Here is a 16,946-nt window from a genome sequence, read left to right as displayed (position 1 = left end):
GTTACAGATACAAGTTTTGAGGTAGGTCTAGTTGCAGCTAATCTGGCAAAAACATTGTATGCTGTATCATTTTAACGTTGCTGAAGTAAAATTATTTGAGCCAAATAAAGTGTATTAACATGCTTAAGCTGATCAGCTTGTTAGGTTGCTAGCTAACCTCAGTGAATTGTGTTAAAGGTAGCCTAGCTAGACCCGTTCTACGTCACCTCGTTCAATGCGAACAGAATGCGTTTGTGAAGGCTGATCTCCACAGCATCCGTCCTGTTACCTGATATTACTGGGGGCTATGTCATTGTGGTCAGATATGAGAGGGATGAAAACGAACACGTAATGAACAAATACACATCCGTGTGTGGTTTAGTGAGTAGTTAGTAGTGGTGCAACGGATGATCCGTGATCCGTTCGGATCAATTATTTCAGTTTTGCATTCATCAACTTTTTAGTAGCTACGAAAAGTTTGGAGTTACGAACAAAATCTACAAACGCTGGCGACCGTGTGTAGAGTTAGTTTACAGTAAGCACTAGTGATGCGCGGGCTGGCCCAAAACCCGTGGGTCCCGCGGGCTAGCCCGCGGGTCGGGCGGGCCGGGTTGTTTTTTCCGTGGAAAATGCGGGGTAGCGGGCGGGTCGGGTAAAAATCGCAATTATTCCAGCTATTATAGTTATATGTATCCGTTCATATGCTTGTCTTTTGTGTAAGGATAAAATGGGGTTTTCTCCCTCTCTTCCCGCTCCGTCTCATGCACCGCACACAGGCAGCAAAGGGCAGCAGCAAGCTGCGTTCTATGCCTCCTGTCAATCATTTGTTTAGCGAAAATAATAGCCTGCCGTGCATCTCCTCATAATTGTGAGCAAAACCCCTCGTTAATAGGCCTACCGTTTGGCAAATCACGACGTAAACTCACTGGTATCTTTTTTTTTTTTTTCTCCCATTTTCGCGGGTTGGGTCGGGTTGGGTTAAAAAATCAGAGCGTAATTTTGCGGGTCGGGCGGTGCGGATTAGCTGTCACGATGGGTTGGGTTGGTGCGGGGGTTAAAAATCCTTAACCCGCGCATCACTAGTAAGCACATATAACGCTTCGCTGTTGGAAATGACATTATTCATATTGCGCTGTGTTATGTACACAAGACGCAGATGCCTTTGAAACACGCGATCTAAAAACGAAAACATATTTTATATGTAGTAACAATTGTTGGCAATTGGCAGGTTTAAGATCCAGATTAGGTTCACGGTTGTGAATTATCTATGTAAATCGACTCTATAGATTACACGTTCATTCTACATGTTGAATGATGATAGCGTAATACAAATATAGGCTATACATACAATGACAAAACTGCCGTGGGCGATATGTTATCCGTATCCTTTGTTAAAGTTAATGTTCAATAGCTCTATGCCAATGGGAACAACAGAACGTGCGCATTACATATGGACCAATGCGACACGTTCATTACGGCCGTGGACGATAAACACTCGGTACCGTACGCACACCAACCGGCATGTGCGTGTTTAACACCGTGTTTAACACTGGCGTTACCGCCGCTTAACTTAAATAATGAAGAATTGCTTTTAATTATGACTTGGCCGAGATCTTAACGTGCTGTTCATGCGTTTCCCATTAATAGCCTACTACTATAACTCGGAGCGGAGCAGGATATAATGCGCATGCGCGGCGTTGCTAGGCAACGTGTACAAAGCGAGAGTACAGGTCGTTTTGGTCAGAGCTATGAAGAGAATATATTTGAGGAAGCTCATACATATGATGGGTCACCTGCTGCCACCAGATGCTGACACAGACCAAGAAATTCTGCGTTTCAATGTTGACCAGGCGCTTCCCAGTTTTCAGCATGGAGAGGATGTTGTCAAGTGGTGGGCCGTCGTCTTCAATACAGGGAAGTACCCTGCACTGTGTCAGGCAGTCAAGGCTGCCCTCTCAAAAATGATGTGTTAAATAATGACACATTTTTTGTGTTATCACCATTTTAACACAATTTGTGTTATTTTGTGTTGTTAATGTGTTATATTACTGGATATACTGCCCAACACAAAATGTGTTAAATTATTGGCCAATCCCTGGTGTCCTGGATGAGCCGTTACCCTGAGACCAGAGGTTACTTATTTTCTCAGCACTTGATCTTGGCGCGCACTTGGAAGAAGTTGCACACACAGTGGATGCAGACGTCTGTATAAAAGGTAACGTAGACTCATGTCTTCAGACGTATTTAATATGTATGTATTACGTATATATTATGTAAAGACTGCTCCAACTTTCAATATTGTAAAGGTTAAACGTCGAATGGGTTTTTGCTAAATAAAGTCCAGCATTGATTGTTAGCCAAGTAGCTCTAGCAGCTAGGTTATTAATAAGCAAACGGTATGCTAGTAGTCCATGTTAAGTCAATCCTGACCTTACATTAATATTCTTTGAAAAACACTGCCATACATGTAGAAACTAAAATATTCTGACGTTACTGTTAGACTCAATAAACACGACGTTTATATCACTTTAGTGACTTTATTCCAGTTCAGAACAGGACAACTCAGTGGCCACCATTTCCACTGTAACCGGTCTACTCCAGTAACTCAAACACACCACGCATGCGCACAAGCGTTCCCAGGGTCAAAAGGTTACAAAGAGGGAAAATACAAGTTAACAATCTCCCTATCCTTTTTTATGTGAAATGATAAAACAATAAATAATAATAAAACAATGTACAAGTAATACTTGTCACAAGATTTCAAATAAACATACAAAGTCATCCAATGACCATAAACAAAATAAAATGACATCCCGGTGACATCCTGGTACATTGAATTTTGACAAAAGATGAACATATTAATAATGCAAACGAAGTTTTCAGTGCTTTGAATTGTCTGTGCAATAAAGTTTTCACCTCAGATTCCACAGTCCTTCACTTAGAGCTTTCAAAAGCACCAGAGCCGAAGCTCCCTTTTTGGTGAGACAGTCAGCAAGTTGGCCTTTTGTGTCTGACCAGAGCATCTCTTTTATTTGCTTGCTTTGTATAAGCTCCTTAATACCACTTATATCCAACCTAAGTCTCTTTTCTGTGACCTGTTTAGTTGACTTGAGGGCATCGAACAGGGACCGATTGTCGGTTACACAGACCAGTGAAGGAGCATTCAGTTCAGCCTTACCAGTGGTGAGCTCAGAAAAAAGAGTTGCAAGGAAAATAGCATTGTCTACACCATCGGACATAGCAAGTGTTTCTCCTGCAAGGGTGCTACGTACAACACGTCGAATTCTTTTGGACTGCCAACACAGAGGAGAAAACTTTCCTCTTTCTCCCATAAGAACAATCAATGTCCCCCCCTGTGTACCTCCATCAGGAAGATTACCCAGAGAAGCATCACTGAAAACCACCAAGTGAAGAGCATCGTTTCCTAAATGCTGGAACTTGAGGGTCACCTTGTCTGCCTTAAGCTTACGGATAAGTTTATTTACCTCATGCATAGACTGCACCGTAGCATTTTTGATATTAGATGCCAAACTACATGAGTCAAACATAACATCTGGTCTGGTCTGCTTGGCAACCCATAGGACTTGTCCTATTTTTGACCTAAGCTGCTCTTTTTCAGTGTCATTAAGGGGCGCATCCCTAAGTATAGCACGTGCTGGTTGCATGTGAAGAGGTTGTAAATTCTCAATGTAACTGTGCTGATGTACCTGAACTACACCATCAACAGTAGCAAAATCCATTCCTACATAGGAGAAATGCTCATGTTCCTCACGCCCTACATGGAACGCAGACTTCAGTAGGGGAATCACATCTGTTGAAAAATCTTGCGAGCCTGCCCAAAGAAAATCATCTACATGGCATGCAAGTACTCCAGTAACCTTAAACTGCTCGTCTAACCAATAAAAGACTGCTGGATCCACCTGCGACATTTGACCACCTGTGCCCAGCATGGTTTCTTTGACTTTGTTATACCAATATAGAGATGCATCAGCAAGACCATATACACATTTCTTCAGTTTCCATATAACATTTGCACTGCCTGCCTCAGGAGGGGGCCGGATATAAATATCCCTAGACAGCTCCATGCCCTGCAAGAATGCAGATTTGATATCCATAGAATGGACTTGCCACTGGTTTTGACAGATTACTGATAACAACAGCCTAAGAGATTCTGAAGCACAGGTTGGAGAATCTTTCTGTAACTCTTGCATATTAAGCTCTTCAAACCCTCTGGCTACGAGTCGTGCTTTAGGCACAATACCCTTGGGAGAGTCTTTGAGACTACAGACCCATCTAGTGGAGACACATTTTTGGCCTGCATTATCAACCTCCTCAAACACATGATTATTGTGCCAATTTTGTATCTCTTCTTGTTTTGCTGCATCAAATGAAATGTCTTTTGCTATGAGTACATCAGCCTCCCTGTCTTCTGACTCAACGTTAAGACTACCAACAGATGACATATCAACTGACTCCTTTTGTCCCTCACTGCCATCAGGTTCAAGATGTTGTAAGTTAAACCAGTTTTTATGCTGTCCTGTGGCTTTTCCTGCTCTGCCTAAAACTCTGGCTGTATGTTGAATGCCATCATCTCTGCTCACAAATGTTACAGTCTGACCTGTTCTTAACCTTACACCTGCAAAAGGGGCAGGGTCACCACAGGCCCTGTGCTCTGTGTCAGTTTGTGTCACATTAGGTTGTGTGATGGGTGGGTGCAACACTTCTCCTGTATTCACCTCCATGTCACTGATGTTCTCCTGTTCATTGTCAGTATTATGGTCACTATCTGAGCTATCTTCTGTAGTGTTTGACACGCCTACCTCACTTTCTGCTTTTCTGTTAGCATCATCTTGAGCAATCTGCTTGTCGTGTTCCTCTGTGTTCACCTTACAAAGCCTGGAATGATGCACTCTAACAAGAATCCCACCATGTCTTACAAATACAACAGCCCCATCCTGACCAATAACCACCCCTGGTCCCTTCCACTCAGTGCAGTCTGCTCGTTTGTAATATACTCTGTCTCCTGTCACATATTTGTCATCTGTAGGTCTGAGCTGCTTGCGAAGTGCCCTCCTAATTCTCTCTGAGCATTCGGCTTCAGTGAATGCTTTCCTGGAAGCATGCAAAGCTGATATGTGTTCTCCTACCCTAGCACTTACAGTGGTGCCCTCTAAGGCAGGTAGCTTATCAACTAACACAGAGGGGAGGTTAGGATTCTGTCCAAATACTAATTGATGCGGGCTGTAACCATGAACACTGAGCATACTGTTCTTGGCCATGAGGGCCCAGTCAAGAGCAGTGTGCCAGTCACATCCATTTTCCCGTTTCACTTTCTGGATGATTTCGGTGAGTGTCTGATTGTGTCTTTCCAGTAGGCCGTTGCTCCAGGGACTGTATCCTGCTGTTGTTCTTGTCTCAATGTTGAAGTTTTCTGCCATGTCTCTGATTTCCTGATTATTGAATTCTCCACCGTTGTCACTGTATAGTCTCCGGGGGGGGCCATGTACGCTTATCCATGTGTGAATGAAGGAGTTGACAATTTCACAGGATTTCTTTGTTTTCACAATGTTTCCAGCACTGAAACGTGTAAAATGGTCGATGATATGGAGATACCATACACCTGGTTCCAACTCATGCAGGTCCACTGCTACCGTTTCATTGTACTCTGAGGCCAAGGGCAAACCTGCAGCAGGCCTTGGTTTGGTCTTGCTGTACCTCTTGCATATGTCACAGTCATGTACTATTTGTTGCAAAATAGTGACACAGTCTTTGTCCTTATTTCCTGCGCTTTGAATGAGCCTTTGTAGACGATCTGCTGAGGCATGGCCAAACTGTTTGTGAAGCTTCAGAAGAACTTTGTGTTTCTCATTGGTGGACATGTTTTCTGTCACAGTAAGGACTTCATCCTCAGGCTCACTCTTTTCCGTATCTTTGTCTCTGATGTCTACACAGTAGTGGCCAGAGCTAGTGAATTCAAGAGGCACAGGTTGTCTGAACATCACAGCTCGGTCGTTTTCCATGTCCAAAATGGTTCCTGCTTTCTTCAAAGATGTTTTGCTCAGCAGCAGTGGGATGTCAGCTTTGACCACTTCAGCTTCAACATGACATTTTGTCTGTCCTATCTTAGCAGGTAGTTTTACTTTTCTGCTGGAATACACTAAGTTTCCATCTCCAAATCGAAATGGCCTGCTACTGGGGATTTCTGTTTGCAGCACCTGGTTCACTTGGTCTGGGCTGAGGTCTTTCACATAGCTTTCCAGCCATTTCTCCCCACATACAGTACGAGTACAAGCAGTGTCAATGATAGCTGACCCCAGGGATTCAGCCAGGAAGATTTCTGAATCAGACATTGAAGCTTTGGTAAACAGTGTGATGTTACATTCGTCAACATTTTCTTCTTCAGTTAGTTTGACATGTTCACTCTTCTTATGAGGACAATCTTTAGCCCAATGAAACGTGCTCTGACAGATGGCACATCTTGATCTCCTACCGAATTTATCCAGTGGATTGGTACCTTGTAAGGGCTGCCTCTGTTGTCCAGTCTGTACCGTGTATCGTTGTCCTCGTCCTTGCGGTCTTTGCTCTGTAAAGAACGCCACGTCCTGCTGGTTCACTTGTATTCCGCTTGACGAGCCTGGCGCTTTTCCTCCGAAAATCCTCTTAAGTGCCGACTTCATATCGACGAACTTCAAGTCCGTGCACGCAGTCAGTGCAAGTTGCCTGCTTTTCACGTCCAGACAAGCCGTGTCCAAGAGCTTAAATGCTAACACAGCATCGGGCAGCGTCATATTGTACTTTTTCATCCGGTTATATCTCTGCTCGAAGTCAATTATGTAGTCCGATATGGACAGAGAACTTTCTTTTGTGATGCTATCAAAATGAGAATACGCTTCATATGCACGGTCTTTTTCCTCCTTTAGAAACACACTATCCAATTTAGCTAACAACGTATCCATACCGGTATCAATGTCCAAGTCATCTGCAGGGATTTCCATTGCGATTTCACGGGCTCTTCCTTGAAGCCCCAAGGCGACAGCAAGTGCATGTTTCTCTTTGTCGAGTTCTGTAACACGCGTCCAGACGTTAATTTCATTTTTCCAACTCTCGTACGGCTTGGTCTCGTCAAACTTCGGCGGAATTTTGTAACTAGCAGCCATCCTCTGCTACCAATGTTAGACTCAATAAACACGACGTTTATATCACTTTAGTGACTTTATTCCAGTTCAGAACAGGACAACTCAGTGGCCACCATTTCCACTGTAACCGGTCTACTCCAGTAACTCAAACACACCACGCATGCGCACAAGCGTTCCCAGGGTCAAAAGGTTACAAAGAGGGAAAATACAAGTTAACAGTTACGTCAACTCGTGTCACTATTTGGGTAAATCCGCATTTTGGGTCAAGTTTTAGCTATGGACAGCTAACGTTAGCAAGGTGACCACATTGGTGTCGCAGCAGGTAGGAGAAGGTGGAAAGCAGCTAATGCTAGAACTAACGTTCGACGCACGCTAATGATTGCTAAGATTACAGGCGGGAAACGTTGCTTTGTTTGGGAACTGGCATGATCTTAAGTAACAAGGAATGAAATGCGAGGGCTCAGGATGTCAATACTACAAACTATCTACGTTACACATTACGATAAGTTACAACACTATAGTATAGCTTACTATGAATCGTGATAACCACTGTTATTGATGTAATTAGTTTAGTTGCATAGATAAAGTGAGTTTTGTTACGAACAATTGGTGGTTGAAAGCTTTCTGTGACATGACATGGTCAAGTAAGTGAGTGTAGTCCTGCTTTTTTATATGCGGTCTTCTGCTCCACAACATAACGGTAGAAGAGGTCTACAGGTTAGCGATGATGAACTCAATGCATTCACCATGCTGCCGAGGGAACACATTTGTATTCCGAACGCGACACTAGTGAACACGACTTTGATAAAATGGTATTGCATGCAGTTAGACCCAGTGTTGAACTACATCTATGCATAACGTTACGTCATTTATAATTGAAAGAGTTTTTAGTTTGCTTTTTTAGGGTGCAGGTTAAGCAATAATATGACGCATTAATGAAACCATAACCAATGCTGCCGTTTTGATAATATCCGAAAGTAGGCCTAACTTGTTATTTTGGAAAATGCTGAATAATTAAAAAAGTAAACAGTATGGAAGTTGAAATAAGTTTTGTGTCTATGATCTATTTTGTTGCAGCTACAAGGAGACATGGAGGTGCCGAAATTGCTTGTCAGCATATTTCTTGATGGCAAGGAAATAACCAAAAAGATATTTCAGCTGGAGTATGTTTCAGAGATAGTAGATGCCTGCAAATCCCATTCAACAGTACTCAACAGTGAACTTGACCGAATTCTCAGATTCTCCTCCGATTTTAATGAATTCATTGACGTTGAGCATCATGACCATGTTCAACACATGGACAAATTCCAGGTGTTTTTGAAGACCAGTGGAGCGTCAGTGTTGGTATGTATGATTTTCATTGCATTGATAATTCTTTAATATAACAAATGAAACAAGAAAAGTGCCACTATGATTTGTATATTCTAAATAACTACTACCGCCTCAGTATAGACACAATGACCCAATATATACAAGTGATGTTTGATAATAATAATTTGTCTCTTGTAACATTTTAAGAATGAACAATCGGATGCAGTTGAAACTGTCACAACAAATCAAATCAGCCGGGTATGTACACCAACTAATGTGATAACATTAAAAATACTAAAAGAAAATAAATACCAATCATCTTGTTTTTAAGTAGCAGGATGGGGAATTCACGCTTAACTGTTGCAACTTATGGTCGCAGGTCAGTCGTTATTATGTTAAGCCCACCCATGGACTCTATACACGATGTGATGGCCCGATAGAAGTTGAATTTTTTTCTGCTTTCAAGTCAACGGAGAGTTGCTAGACTACCCTGGCAACAAAATTACATTTGCATCTGGTCAGAATTACATTTACTGCCACTAGGGTGCGTCTAGATTTCTATGTTAGATGAACACTGAAATCATCAGAAATGGTTCATGTATGTCATGAGATTGTATGGCCGGGGATCCCACATCACAGAAATTCTTTAAGATGTTATTTTTTTGTTTTCTTCCCATCTGCAGGATCCCATTGATGTAGAAACTTTGAGAGCAGTGTGTGAGAGGAAAGGTGCCAGTGTTCTGGCGGACTATGAGGCCTCTGGGACACTCTCAGAGGCCTCAAGAAAACTCTTTGTAAAAATCGCTGTCAGTGAACTGATTGAAAAGAAGGGATTGTAAGTTAATACACCATTTACCATGTCACTCAGCTTATAGGTACTTAAAGCGCTACTTTTAAAATGTTTCAATATTAATACGTCACTTCTATTGTACATTGAAAATATCAATACAATGCATATCAGGTAGCCTGATGAGCCAGACCCGCATCAAGATGTAGGGTATGGGAACTCACCATAGGCAGGGCTCGATCGGAGGGGTGGGATAAAGGGTTGTCTTTCAAATTCTCTCTCTACGCAATAGGATAGCACTACCCGCAATAGGATAGCACTACCCACTACCCTGGCAGCAAATTACATTTGCTGCCGCTAGGGTGCATCTAGATTTCTAGGTTACATATCAGTACTTTTTGAAAGTAGTGACACACTGTATAGCTATAGACTGAAAGCCTGTTTAATAAGGCTGTAAGATAGCTGTATACTCTTTTAACTCTATTTCACTGAATTGATTTGTTTTAATCGACAGTTATCCACGAAGTGAAGACAAATCCAAGATGGCCAGATCTATGGTAACACTTTTCCCGTCACTCAAAATCAGTGGCGGGCCGTGCATTTCACACCTAGGCCTTCAGTGATGTCCCACAGTCCTACCTGAATTATTCCACCTCTTAATGCCATCATTATGACACCATGGCTCTAGACACTATACATTTAGACAGAAACGCAGTATAACCGGGCATTGCATCACCTTAACATAGTCAAGTACAACAGAGTTATATTAATATTTCTGAAGCATTTATAATCAATACATCAGCATTTACAGTTAACTTAATTAATCAGATTATCTGACAAACCGCTCCTTGACACCTGTGTCCGTCACATAACGCAGGACAAGTGCCAGCTGTGCTACATTACCCATATCTGACGTCTCGTCCACCATAACAGCGACAAAGGGTGCTTTTTTAATCTTCATTTTGATCTCTTCTCCCATCACTTCAGCAATAGCATAAATCAGGTCGTTTTGTATTTTGCCTGACGTCCCAGTAAACATGTTGTTTGTGTACAGGTGGTAATGCAAATCTGTGTTGTTCTCAGCAAGAAAAGAAAGAAGCTCCACGTAGTGTCCTCTGTTTCTGGACTCGGCGCTTTCATCGTGTCCCATAAATGAAAGTTCCTGTTTACCCAAAAACAGGACACAATCAATCAGTCTTTCAATATTTCCCTATTTTTGTTCACCCTTTCGTTGTGGAGCTCCGTTTCCCTGCGCACTTGTTCGTTGAGCTGTAGATCCACTCGGGTGTCCCCAAAGGTTTTCAAAAGCACCAGTGCTTCCAAGTGCCCAGCTGTGCTTTGGTGTCTCGTTGCTGCCTTGGTTAGACAACTCAAGTTTGCAAATTTGGTGTGGCTCCAAACACCAAATCGATCAGTTGCAAATACCAGGCATTCCCGGCAGTACAATTTGCAGTGCCTCTCGGAGGCTGTGAGCCAGGGGTACCGCTCGTAGTTTCCCTGCTGTGCTAGGCTCGCTAGCGTTGGAGTTGGTCGTTCCCTTTTCAAGATGTGTAGCTTTACTTGAAAAGTTCGTTTTGAAAATGGCGTTGTAATTATATCTTCGACCAAATTGATCTCTTCTCCTCCTTCAGCCATTGTGGGTTGAAAAAAATAGCTTGTAGAAATCTACACAAATTAGCTCGCTCAAGTTCTAGTTCTGTTTGCTAGCTTTGCCCATAGACTGTATGGCTCTGCCTACTGCCTAGCTCTGCCTCTCAATAGTGCGTATCCAATCAGAAGATGTGCACGTGCTAACGTTAGCATACGCCTGCTAGCTGGCCCGTTGTCGCCACCTCGAAATCTGATTGGTTAACGCCACATTTTTGTTTGCGTTCACTTTAAGCTACAGCCGCCCGCACTGTTGATTCTGAAGGCCTAAGGGCAGATTTGTTTGACCCTAGCAACACATTATGGCTGAAATATGATTGGATAAAAGCTCTAACATAAAGGCCAGCCCTCCAAATCTCGTTCTGAGGCTGGAAGCAGCGCAGCCAAGACGAACGCTATAAAATGAAGAGAATAGACTATGGGGAATAATTTAATACGTATTTGTGGAAGAAATATATCAAAATTAAATTTATATTCTGATGATGTTTAGGCCAGCAGAGAAGGCCTTGCTGGCCCTGACGGCCCACCACTGCTCAAAATCAAGATGGGAGAGGAGAATGAGGGATTTGTAAGTAGAGCTCATTCATTGTTATAACAAAGTGGGAAAGTTAAAGTACTGTAATTCTGGTATGAGTTTTATGTCTTAATTTAATTTAATTATAGTTTTTTTTATAGTATTGTACATTATAGAGCATTCATACTGGTTTAGAATTATAGGAATGCCCTAAATGTTTATTCCCTGTGCTGAGTTGGTAATCTACTTTAGAGTGAGTGACTCAACGGACAGAAAAAAAATTGAAAGCTAGACATAATGACCACTATATCTGCATAGAGATTAAGCATTTAGGGTTTCCTATTATTTGTATACAGTGCAAGTATTCTACATATTTTTGAGAATGGAAAACTATTTATGTTCCTTTTCTTTTCCAGGAACATTTCTATGACCCCATATCCCACAGCGGATTCCTTGAGATCCGACTCAGAAATCTGAGGAGGAATCTTCAAGATGATCAACGCCGTTGTCAGCGCAAGCGTGTCCAGTCCAGTCCAGTCCACCCTAGAGGGTCCATTGCAGTGGATATGCCTGCAGAAGGGGATGATCCAATCGAATGGATGACGGTCATAAAAAGAATGAGGCCGTGTCAGGAAAACCTCAGCACCATCAAAGAAGCCATGGACAAAACCTATGCTAGCAGAAGGTTATGGATTGCTGCTAGACATCCAACGTTGGAGGAATTTTTTGCAGAGTTTCCACGCTTTGTGGACATGCCATACTTGGTGAGTGCATATTGTATTGGGACGTTGTCAGAGGACTAGGTTAGAACAGTCTTGTCAGCAAAGGCCTCTTGAACACTTCATTAGCACATGTCTATACAAACTTTAAAAGCGTTCTAAGTGATGCTGGATAACGTCACTTCTGTTGACGTTCACACAAAACAGAGAGCTAGCTTGCTACTTCCTCCCCCTCCCTCCCGTGCAACTGAAACTCTGCTAAACGCACATCTCGTCAGGGATTTGCTGGAACAGCTTGTTTTATGGGCTAGGTTGGCCCAGGTTGTTTTTGGAGCCTGGGCTGTCCACTGAGATCACATTTTTACAGTGTATTCAGGACACAAGCAGTTAATGGATGGTGAGGTGATGTTTTCTGTAAATTACCAAAAGCTTGTTTTAGCTTAAATGCGTGGCATTCCTGAAAGCACTTTTAAGCACACACTGACCCATTTTGACACAGAATTTGGAAAGATGTTTCCTGGAAAAGCGGACATATTCATCAGAAAATGGGAGGGAACCATCGTCCCAAAGATACTAAAAATGTCCACAAGTGAACCTGCTGCTGCATTGCCACCAGTTCCTGAGGATGATGGTAGGAGGATTTATCTCTGTTAAGCTTTTTTGCCACAGTGAATGAATGCAATTGATTTTAACAAGAAAGTAAGAGTTTACTAAACTGTGTTTGTTTTTATAGTTTCATGTTACAGAGCTCTTCACAAGCTTGTCCATCTGCTGCCCCCCACTGCATCAGGCAGGGGCAAAGGGAACACCAAATGCAGTGTGAAGTCAGCTTTGGGCTACCTGTTGGATATAAAGCCGGTAGGCCCCTCATATAATATATGTTTCTTTTGTGTGCTAACAGTACATAAAGCCTATACTGTATGTTTTGCATATGTTTTATGGTGTAATGTTATATCTGGTATAATGTAAAATGAGTATTGTCAATTTGTAAATGGCTTGGAACCCTGCATACGTCTTAATGACTTGTTTATATTCTTGTTCTTTCTTTAAATAATAGACTGGAACCAGCATTTCCAGTGTGCTGAACAATCCTCCTGATAGACCAGTGGAACATCGCCAGCCCCACTTGGTGTGCATTGGAGATCCCTCCACCTCCGCCCAATACATCATTGTTGCAGAAAACGACAAACTTGCCATTCCTCTGAAGGATAACGGTTTGACCTGTGCCCTTGACAAACTTTTCAAAATGATTTGGGTGTGTGATGTTACATATCCTGTCCAGCTCACGTCTGTCTTTCATTTCTTTGAGAGTGTTTATGAAGTGCCCCTCTCTGGTGGGAAGAGAGCTAAAGTTGTGGAGCTCATGGCAAAGCTCCAAGCTATGATGTAGCCAGTTTTACAAACATGTACCTTTGTCCCAGGTGTAAAATTAAGGTGAAAGATGTCAGAAAACTCATCAATCATCTTAGACATGTGCATGCATTATCTGATGGACAGGATTACACAATTATTTGCAGTCAAAACCTTTGTCAACGAACATACCATAACTTTAACTCATATGCCAGACATCTCAGGAGAGACCATCCTGATACTCGAAATTTAAATTTCATTGAGACTTTGCCGGACTTGTCACCACCATCATGCTCGAATGCTGATGATTGTTCTGAAACTGATATTGACATTTCAGAAGACAGAACTATGAACTATAACTATGAAAAGTGTGCAGCAGAATTTGCTGCTAAAATGTACTCATCTTCCAACTGCACCCTTGCTGATATGCAAAGAAACATGACATGCTCTAAAGAGCTACTCAGCAGGGTATTGGATAAGTTGCAAGAAAAGACTGTATCTGTACTTAATAGTCATGATATGCTTTGTAATGATTCAGATGTCCAATGTTTGATGGAGGAATTTGAAAGTGGGAGGAATATGTTTGATGGGTTAGATACCACCTACAAAATTAGCAAATATTTTTCTGAAAATCTGTCTCTAGTGAAGCCAAAAGAAATTTTCTTGGGATATCGAAGTGACACAGAAAGAAGGCAGGGTGTATTAAAACAAGCACTAATAGCAGATACATTTCAGTACATATCAGTTATTGATACCCTGAGGTTTCTATTTGAAAATGAACAAATGCAAGAGCTTTGTTCTAAGACCAATAAAAGCGGTGATGGAAGAATGTCTGATTACTGTGATGGCATTCGATTCAGAGATAATGAATTCTACAAGACATTTCCAAATGCTTTACAAGTACAACTTTACTTTGATGATTTAGAGACAACAAACCCTCTTGGGTCCAAAACCAAGGTGCATAAATTGGGTGCTGTGTATTTTTGCCTCAGGAACATACCTGCTCGTTTGAACTCTTCTCTTGAAAATATTCATTTATGTTTACTTTTCAATTCCATTGACAGGGACGTTTATGGGTTCAACTCAATATTCAAACCTTTGTTAGATGATTTACGCACTCTCGAGACTAGAGGGGTAGAAGTGCAGATAGATGGCAAGAACACTTTGCTACATGGTACACTGTGCTTGTTTACCGCAGATAACTTGGCGTGTCATTCTGTTGGGGGTTTTTGTGAGAGCTTTGCCGCCAATAAGTTCTGCCATATCTGTCTGGTTAACAAACAGAATGCCCAGCATATATTTGACGATGACCACGTGGAATTACGTAATAGAGAAAATTACAGTGAACATGTTGAATTTAGCAATCCTCCTTTAACCGGCATTAAAGAAGACTCCTGTCTTAACTCTTTGAATTGTTTTCATATCACTGAAAATGTTTGTGGCGACGTGATGCATGACGTGTTGGAGGGAGTAGCCCCGCTGGAATTGAAACTTATGCTAAGACATTTTGTATACAATGAACAACTTTTCACAGAAGACCAGCTTAACAGCCGGATAGCTGGCTTTGACTATGGTTTAAACAATATGAAAAACAAACCTGCCATTATTAATTTAAGAACATCAGAGAATCCCATTAGGCAAAATGCAAGTCAGATGTGGTGTTTGTTGCTTTTTTTACCATTCCTTATTGGAGATTTTATTGATGACGGAAACAAACACTGGCAATTATTTATTTTACTTAGGCAGATATGTGATATAATATTTGTACCTGTTGCAACGAAAGGATTAGCGATGTTTTTGAAGCAGTTAGTCATTGATCACCACACTTTGTTCAAGAGTCTATATGACAGGCCTCTGATACCGAAGCACCATTTTATGACGCATTATTGGCGTATGATGGTGTATTTTGGACCACTTGGTAAGCTTTGGTGTATGCGCTTTGAAGGTAAGCATGCTCCACTGAAACGACAGGCACAAGTTGTTTGTAACTTCATAAATATTTCAAAAACATTAGCCTATAAGCAGCAAGTGCAATCAATGTTTAGCTGGAAATTAGGTAGTCCACTTCAAGATAAATGTACAGTTTCAAATAGTTTTTCGGTCTTAATTGGTTCTTTAAAAGAAAATGTTCACTTAATTAATAACCTAAAAGCAATTGGCCATGATGATGTTGGACAATGCAGCAATGTGCATGTTGCACACTCTGTGACTATGTTTGGCCAGAAATACCAGACTTCTTGTGTTTTACCCCTAACCCACAACGAAAAAGGGGAGCTGGTGTTTGGGGAAGTCATGCATATTTTGCCCGAAAGTGACAATCAAAATGTTCTGTTTTTTGTAAGGATACTTCTGACAATGTTTTTCCACAACCATTTCCACGCTTTTGCAGTCAAAAGAACAGAGGAATTTAAACTGATTAGTATAAAAGAGTTACTTGATTTTAGACCAATGCATCTGATCTTTTTTAAGAATAATATGTTTGTTAACCCTCGCTATGAATTTGTGTAATGTTTTGTACACTCTTTGTAATAAATAATACATAATTGTACATTAGACTGTCTGGAATTCATTTTTATTGCACACACTATTTGGTTTAAATAATTTTCATAATTGCCTTATCTGTTAAGAACCATACATATGTTAAAAATATCAATTAAATGACAACATTCACTCAGTTCATTAGGCTGTCATTGATTTGACATTAATAAAAAAAACCATGTAGTCGTACTATTACTGCTATTATTTTGATATTGTTTATTACATTAGGCTATTGATTGAATTGACATTGACATTATTGCTATTATCCTTATTATAGTCTGACCAACATCTTAATTTGCTCCCTGTTAAATTTAAGTTGGTCTTGTTGTTATGCAAAAGCATAACCATAAACAAAATATAAGTAACTAACAAATTGACACAAATTGTGTAAACTTTAACACAATGATGTGTTAAAACTCCAACACAGTAACTGTGTTAGATGGGTTTAACACAAAAAATAACACAAAATGTGTTGTCCTTACCTAAACACATCGATGTGTTAAAAATGTGTTGTTTCCAACACATCCTTTTTGAGAGTGTGCCCTCTCAATTTTCCATGGTGCCCTGGTTGAGTCTTCCTTCAGTGTCATGGGGACCATCATTGATCAACGATCAACGTCAATGAAGATCTCCACCCTCAGTGCTGTGCACACTGTTAAATACACTTTGCAGACCAGGAACCAGACTGGGGTGGAACTGTTCAGAAGGGATGATTTGAAGTTTGGGGAGGTAGATAGGAGGTTGTGTTCTAACATTAGTGCAGCTGGAACTAGGGACAAAGCCCAACGACAGGAAAATCAGCTTGTAATCAGAGAAAGGAGGGTTGAGTTTGGCTGCCAGCCATCTACCCGTGCTGCTAGTAATAGGGCAGAGGTGGTGGAGAACGATAGTGTGGCCCGAAAGAGGCACATTGCCAAGCAGCGAAAACGGGCCCTTGAAAGGCTTGTCCAGGCCAAAAGGATGAA

General features: G+C 41.3%; 2 long non-coding RNA genes across 2 annotated transcripts; both read left to right on the top strand.

Annotated features, from left to right (window-relative positions):
* The first annotated feature begins 1,968 nt into the window (after window positions 1-1,968).
* Window positions 1,969-9,783, top strand: LOC134864006 (uncharacterized). Its single transcript, XR_010165775.1, has 5 exons — window positions 1,969-2,194; window positions 8,193-8,459; window positions 8,634-8,684; window positions 9,110-9,261; window positions 9,728-9,783. It is a non-coding gene; the product is annotated as an uncharacterized LOC134864006 (long non-coding RNA).
* A 2,826-nt stretch (window positions 9,784-12,609) lies between these two features.
* Window positions 12,610-14,298, top strand: LOC134864974 (uncharacterized). Its single transcript, XR_010165884.1, has 3 exons — window positions 12,610-12,724; window positions 12,827-12,951; window positions 13,151-14,298. It is a non-coding gene; the product is annotated as an uncharacterized LOC134864974 (long non-coding RNA).
* Window positions 14,299-16,946: the final 2,648 nt, after the last annotated feature.

The sequence above is a fragment of the Eleginops maclovinus genome, chromosome 5 (genome assembly GCF_036324505.1).
Source record: "Eleginops maclovinus isolate JMC-PN-2008 ecotype Puerto Natales chromosome 5, JC_Emac_rtc_rv5, whole genome shotgun sequence".
Lineage (NCBI taxonomy): Eukaryota > Metazoa > Chordata > Actinopteri > Perciformes > Eleginopidae > Eleginops > Eleginops maclovinus.
Note: the sequence above shows the minus strand (reverse complement) of the source record. Positions and strands in the feature narration are given on the sequence as shown.